The following is a 7938-nucleotide window of genomic DNA, read 5'->3' on the forward strand; positions in this document are numbered from 1 at the left end:
ATTCCCCTCCCCCCCACACTTTCCTGGCCAGGGGGGCGCATGCACTCAGCACCCCCCAAATTATTTTTCCCCCTCCACCTATGGTTCCAGGACCACAAGGCATTCCTGCAGAGGTCTTCAAAGATGGTGGAACAGGACTAGCGCAAAAACTTCACCAACTTTTCATCAAAATGTGGGTTAACAAGGAAGCCCCACCTGACTTACAGAATGCCAAGATTGTGACTGTCTTCAAGAAAAGGAACAAGTCAGTGTGTGGGAACTAGTGAGGCATTTCCCTCCTCTCTTTTGCTAGCAAGATTCTCTCTTGCATCCTTCTGAATTGCTTCCTCCCCTTTGCTGAAGATCTCCTTCCAGAATCCCAGTGTAGCTTTAGAGCATCTCAGAGTACCACCAACATGATTTTGTTGCATGACAGATCTAGGAGAAGTGTAGAGACCAACACCAGGAGCTATTTATGGCACTCATTGACCTAAACAGGGCTTTTGACTCCATCAATCACGAAGCCTTATGGAAGGTGCTGGCTAGGTTTGGCTGTCCATTGAAGTTAATCAGCATCCTCAGGCTGCTCCATGATGGGATGACTGCCACTGTCCTTTGCCATGGATCAGAGACAGACTCATTTCATCTGTACTGGTGTCAAGCAGGGCTGCATTATCACCCCAACCTTTTTCTCCATCTGTTTTGCTGTGGTTTTAATTTTCATCCATGATCACCTTCCTCCCAGAATCGGGGTCAAGTATCAACTGGACAGTTAGCTTTTCAACCTGCAGCACTTCCACAGCAAAACAAAAGTTACCGAGGCTGGCATCACCAACCTTCAGTACGCTGATAACCGTTATCCTCACACACAAACAGACTGATCTGCAGTCGACCCTTGACCTTTTTTCAGGTGGCTATCATAGCTTGGGACTCTCCCTTAATATTAGAAACACCAAGGTGCTCCATCAGCCTGCCCCAGTGCAAGCTGCTCCCTTCCCCCCACAAATTACTGTTGGTGGACAGCCCCTGGAAAACATCTGCATTTCCCATACCTTGGCAGCCACCTCTCCTAGTCAGTCACTCTTGATGTAGAAATCAAGCATAAGATTTTGTGTACCAGCATATCCTTCAGAAAGCTGCCTCACCATACCTTTGCTGGCCAAGATCTGCAGATGGAAACTATGATCCTCCTTTATAATGCAGTGGTTATCCCCATGCTCCTCTATAGGTATGAAACGTGAGTGATGCATCAAAGCCAGACAGATGCCTCTTAAGCACCTGGAATGGTTCCATCAGTGTTGCCTCAAGAAGATCCTTTGCATTAGATGGGAAGATCACAGCACCAAGGCAAAGATCATGAAACATCAACGATGCTGGACTGGTCACACTGTGTAGATGGCTGACACTTGTCTCCTGAAGCAAGTCCTCTTCTCTCAACCCAGTCATGGTAAGAGGACCCACGGAAGACAGAGGAAGTGCTACAAGGACACCCTAAAAGCATACCTTAAGAAGGATGGCATCAACCTTACAAACTGGGAAGTGCTGGTTGGTAACAGGTTTCAATGGTCCTGCACCATACATCAAGCTATTGTCCACTTCAGTGAGAACCATTTTGCTCAGGAAGCTGAGAAATGGCAGAGGAGGAAGGAAGTGCATAACAACCTGGCCAAGAGCTGTGCCTCCCTCCCCGTCATATCTGTGGAAAAACTTGCAGAGCATGAATTGTACTTGTCAGCCATCTTAGAACTCACAAATAATCACCCCTCCCTCCAGCAAACATCATCCTCGTATTGAGGGCTAGCTGATATATTATCCCCACACAGTGGGGTCTGCTGGCAACTGCAACTTCTTCCAGTGATAAAAAGCCACTGTAATTCATGCATCTTTCTCCAAATACCAAATGTTGTTTGCAACTCCCATTATTGTTCATGTAAACTGCAGCTTTGAGCTCTAAACGTCATTCTGCTTCAGGTCTCTCTTCTGTTGCATTTTGATTTCCACAGTGTGAGAGAACTCTCCACCTTCCCCAAGCCACAGACTGGACTGGGCGATGCCCTCTGCTTAACAAGTTCTAAATACTTTGTCAAGGGCTTAATTCTGGGTTTCCCAGTCCCAACCTTACATCTGTCACAAAAGTATGTTTTTACTTTTTTTTCATCTTTGCGAAAATGAAAGAAAAATACTCTGTATAAAAGAAAATTATAATCTCTTATTTCCCTAATACAGTTTGATATAGCTGGCCTCCTTTCCTAAAGATCAGCAAAGGTTCCAGAGCCAAGTAAGGCTGCCACCAAGGATTGAGGTTAGAGGTTTTCTGCATAAACAATCTATTGGTAAAGAACTGAGATTGACTCCAAGTAGCAGTCATGAAGCACTTGAGCTGTCCACCACATTTTGGAAGTTTCAGGTCCAGTAGGGCTTTTAACTGCTTCATTCTTCCACTTAGTCCATTCTAGTATTGATGGTTTTTTTATCCCTGGTATCATGAGTTCTTCAAAAATTCTCAGAGACAATAAGTCTGACAACTTCATTCAGTACCAAAGTTTTGACCAATCAGTATGGTTTAGTAAAAGCCCCTGCATCAGAAAAGAATAAGTTTTTATCTGGCTCTTATGAAAGCTCCTGAAAGACAGGTACCCATGCCATTTATCCAGAGCAGTTAATTTCTGCATGTTGGTGGTTTTCAAACTTCCTGAAGTCACAGAACCCTTTCAAAATCACTTCTGCTGCAGTATCCCTACCCTTATCTAAAGACTGATGCAGAACCAGGTGACTTGCCTCAGCAATAGTGGCACACTGGCTCCTAGCCCAGCCTGCCATTACCCCCAAATCTTTGTGGAACACCTGATGACCTATTGCAGAAAACCTGTGTTCTGCAAAACAGTTGGAAAACCACTGCTCTATATCACAGTGTCCAAAGAAGTCAGTACAGTACCATGCAGCAAGGCTCCAGCACCCACCACTAGAAAGGTTCAGCAGAAGAACCGAGCCACCTTATCGTGCCAATTTTACCTGGTACCCAAGAATGAACACAGATACTCAGGCAAGCAGCTATTTCTTTAGATATTGACACAATATAAATTGCCACAAATGTCTGGATTGGTTTCCAAAAACTCCTGGGGAAAAAAAATAAATAAATAAAAGGCCTTTCATTTGACAGCCAGATTCCAGTATAATTTCAACAGCACCTTCTATCTTGAACCTTACTTTCTGCAAAATAAAATGTGCGTTTAGCCAAGCAATACCAGGATGTAATGATTTCTATGGAATGCTTCTGCAGAACTGAAACAGAGCTATGAGATCTGAACACAGGTAGACATTTCCTTTTTGCTTTCCATATTTTTATGCAACAAAAGTTCTACTCAGGAGGTGTCCCTTCAGTTGGAAATGCATTTTAGGCCATCCTTTCCAGAACACTGTACTGCAGCCCATCCTCACATAGCTTTACTTAAAAAACCAAACAAATCACACTCGCATGAAAGTGTTACAAGCAATTAATAAAAATAAGATCAGTTAAGACAGCTTTGTGGTTATTGAGACTGACAGTACTGTTCATACACTGAAAGCACAATAATTGAGTAGCTATGTTACTTTAACAACTCACTACAATTCCAATTCTTTTACTGAAAAAGCTATAGAACTTTTACAGATTTTGCTAGAGTTTTTAACTATATCCTGTATATTAAGGTTTCTTGAGGACCATCCTTAGCAAGACATGCCAAAACAAAAAGACTGGGCCAAATTCACCCTACATTTACATCAGGATGAATTTGGCATACTGAAGTTCTCTTCAAATATTTCAAGTGTTTAATCAATACGCAGCATTGCAATAGCATTTAACTGCATTAATGGAAGCTGTGCTAATCAACAAATAGAAGGCAAATGAGGCACTCTTTAATGCCATCCCTCACACTCAAGTACCTCCTCAAACATCTTCAATACTATCTCATTGTTCTCCTTCAAAATCTTTTCATAAAGTTCTCCTTTACAATTACACCTACAAACACCTAACAGGTAAGCAACTAGTGCATTAAGACAATAGGCTACTACACAAGTACATATTGCCTCATTTCTCGTGCTGTATCACTAAACTTAATTCCTGCCTCAAAGAACTTACAAACTGATTTTTATTAATATTTGTTGTTTTCACCATAACACTATGGCATCCCGGTTTATGACTGACATTACAACAATACACATAAAAAATTAAAATAATAAGATGGATAAATAAAGCTGGTCACAAAAAGGCTGATCTTTTACTGGTGGAGTTTGTGCAGCTGAGTAGATGGCACTGCCAGCAGGGATACAGATTTAGGGATGGAGACCCAGTGCTGTTCTCTCCTGTCCTTCCAGTCAAGAGTAAAAGCCCAGTGAGAGACAGATGCATCCTAAAGATCAACACCTGGCTGTGTAGATGGTGTTGCCAGCAGGGCTTTGGCTTCTTTGACCACGAGGTGGTGTTCCAGGACTGACTGCTGGGAAGGGATCGTCCACCTGACAGAGGGAAGAGTGACTTCACATAGAAGCTTGATAATCTTTTGAGAGGAGATTTAAACTAGATTCTTCAGTGGACGAAGATAAAAGCCCAACGGTAGGTAAAGAGCCTGGAGACTTGGATAAAAACTTAGTAAGGGAAAGCAATAATGGAAACCTTAGCAATGCTCTCAGGGAGAGGATAGGACAATCCGTTAGATATTTGAAATCTTTATATACCATTATGAAAAGTATGAGGAACAAACAGGATAAACTGGAGGCCATAGTATAAAAATAGAATTATGATGCAACTGAGATTATGGAGACATGGGCAGAGGGAATAAGTCACATGATTGGAGTAGTCATAGATGGTTATAGCCTGTTCACAAAACAAAGGCAAGGAAAAAAGGAGGCAGTATTGCACTAAATATAAAAAGGCAATGTACATATTACATTAGGACAGGGGTAGGCAATGTTTTTTAGCTGGAGTGCCAAAAAAACCACGTCTACCTCGGAAGGTGCCGGAGTGCTGGCATGTCAGAAAAAGAAAATGAGGGCAGAGGAGTACATAGCAGGACACACTGCATCTTAGTGTTACAAGATCTCTCTCTATATATAATTAAACGATTGTTGTATGTAAAGTAAATAAGGTTTTTAAAATGTTTAAGAAGCTTCATTTAAAAATTAAATTAAAAAGCAGGTCCTACTAGTTTAGTGTGGTCCTTGCCCTTGCCTTTCCTTGCTGAGTTTTCCAATGTCTGGCTCATACTCGGATACATTAAGTGGCAGACAGGCTTCTTTAGTGATCAGTTGTTAACTGGCTCCTAGAGGGACAGAGGACTGCCTTCATGTGTGAAAATACCTGTTCACACAGGTATGTGGATCCAAATGCTGAAAGCATTGCAAACACAATTTTCTTCAAACGTAAATTTCACTGGCAGGAATGTCCAACAGGTCAGAATAGAGGCCCCATTACCTCTCTCAGTAGCTTGAAGTGCACTCCGCAGATCTCTAAACTTTGATGCCCACAATTCTGAGCTTTTTAACTCAATGAGCTGCATTTTGAAATCTTCAGCACCCATCCACTGAAATACAGGCAAATCCAAGTGGCTTTCACTGAAGTTTTCTGGTTTAATTAGAAAAGAAAAACATTGGGCCAAATCACTGGAAATCTTGAAATCTGTCAGAAAATTCTGATTCCAGTTCTTACGCGTACATTTCAATCTCATTGACACTGACAGTGCAACCTGTTGATAGCTGATACCTCTTTTATATATTGGAAGTAGCAAACGTGCTTTGTTTGAAAATGTCGTTGAACACTTGATGTACAAACAAACAACACTTTCACAACATAAAGCACAAACAGCATGGTCCTTCTTCTGAATAAATCCAAATTTGCCTGTCCAAGAAGTCCGAAGTGACCAGACATCTAACTTTGCTTTCTTAGGAGCTAACATTTTGTCAAACGTACCCTTCAACTTCAGGGGGAAAAAATAAAATCATGAACAACAGCAGCGCTGGGCTCTCCCTGGGCTGGGGCTGTCAGTGGTGCCAGGCTGGTATCAGGAAGGAATTTTATCTCGTGGTCAGAATGGTATTGGCTGCTGGGGTATTTGTCTTCTTTTATAGCAGGGGACTTGACCTTCTTCCTTGAATCTCTCTGTGTTTTAGTAATCCTTATAGTGGCAGGAGCCCCCACCCCCGATTACAGACTAGGGCTGGTACCCAAGCCAGGTTGAAGCAGTTGGCAGTGGCTGGCCGGGGCCCATGCCGGGCTGAGGCCAGCTGCAGCCGCGGCCCACACTGGCACTGGGCTGGGGCCAGGACCCTCACCACCCAGTCTGGAGGTGGCACTGGGATGGGGCCGGCAGCAGCAGTGGTGCCAACAGAGGCCTACCAAACACCACGTGACCAGGACTGTTGGCAGCACCAGGATGGGGCCAGGTCTGTGGACTTGTGCAGGCTCCGGCCCCACCCTGGCACTGCTGACAGCCCCAACCCCAAGAGTGGCACTGGGCTAGGGCCGGTGGCAGCAGTGGTGCCAGCTGGGGCTGGGCCCACTGGCAGCACATGGCCAGGGCCATCAGCAACACCAGGATAGGGCCAGGGCCCACACAGGCCTCAGCCCCATCCCAGCACTGCTGACAGCCCCAGCCTGGCAGCAGCACTAGGTTGGGGCTGGCTATGGCAGCGATGGTGATGGCTGGGGCCGGGCTGGGGTCGGCGGTGCAGCAAGGTTGGTCCCATGCAGCCACATGCTGCTAGATCTGGGCATGGCTCTTCCTGCCCCTTGGGGTGGGAAGCAGTCTGCATGCCAATCAATACCATGCTGTGTGTCGCCTTCGGCGCATGTGCCATAGGTTGCTGACCCCTTCAATCAGGAGGTACAGTACAAAAAAAAAAAGTGGAAGGGAGGCCTTTTGCAACCCTGTGCATAAAGTTCCAAGGGGAGAACAGCAAGGGGGATGGCATGGTGGGTGTCTGCTATAGACCTCCAAGCCAACAGGAGGAGGTGGACAATCCCTTCTTTAAACAAGTGACAGAAGCTTCCAAAGTCACAGAACTTGGTTCTCATGGGAGAGTTGAATTATTAGGAATACAGCAATGCAAAAGCAGTCATTCAAGTTCCTGGAGTGTGTTGGGAATAACTTATTTATTCACATGGTAGAGAGACCAACAAGGGGAGGAAGGTCTTTTTAATTTATTGCTCACAAAAAAGGAAAGAAGTGCTTGAAAAGGTGAAAGTGGAAGGCAACTTGGTGACAATAACCACAAAATGCAACCAATGGCAGCTGGTTGTACTTTACAGAGATTTTCTTAAGGGTGCAGGAGCAAGCTATCCTGATGAGATGGAGGAATGGGAATAGCCAGGCTGGTCTCCTGTTGCACGACAGGGATCTCCTTAAGCAGTTAAAAAAAAAAAAAAAAAATCAATAAGGGAGCCTATACTAAGTGGAAACTTAGTCATAGTACTAAGGTAGAGTATAAGAGTATTGCACAGGCGTGCAGGGAGGAAGTTAAAGGCCAAGGCACAGTTTGAGATGCAGCTGGCAAGGGACATAAAAGACCATTAAAAAAGGAGTCTACAAGTATGCCAAGATTAAGAGGAAGACCAGAGATCACATAGATCCCTTGTGGAATGAAGAATACAATCTAGTTATGGATGATGCAGAAAAGGCCGAATTATTTAATGTCTTTTTTTACATCAGCCTTCAAACAGGGGTGTCTTGGAAATTTGCTCTGTGAGTGCTGCCAGTGCAGAGGCTCTCTTGTAAGCGTCATAGTAACAGGCCCTGCACGTGGCCTTTGCATGACCTATGGGCCTGTCACTCAAGGGTGACCTAGTTTCCCTGTCAGACGCACGCCCAGTGTGAGGGAGGATAACAGTGCGCATGCCCAATTATGTTATATAATCAGACTAGAAAGTTCTGTGGAGTTTACATTCTGATTGGCTACCTAAATTCTGATAAAAGCCTAGTGAGCCCC

This window comes from Gavialis gangeticus, unplaced genomic scaffold (assembly GCF_001723915.1).
Source record: "Gavialis gangeticus isolate Ggan-Ray unplaced genomic scaffold, GavGan_comp1, whole genome shotgun sequence".
In the NCBI taxonomy this organism is placed as follows: domain Eukaryota; kingdom Metazoa; phylum Chordata; order Crocodylia; family Gavialidae; genus Gavialis; species Gavialis gangeticus.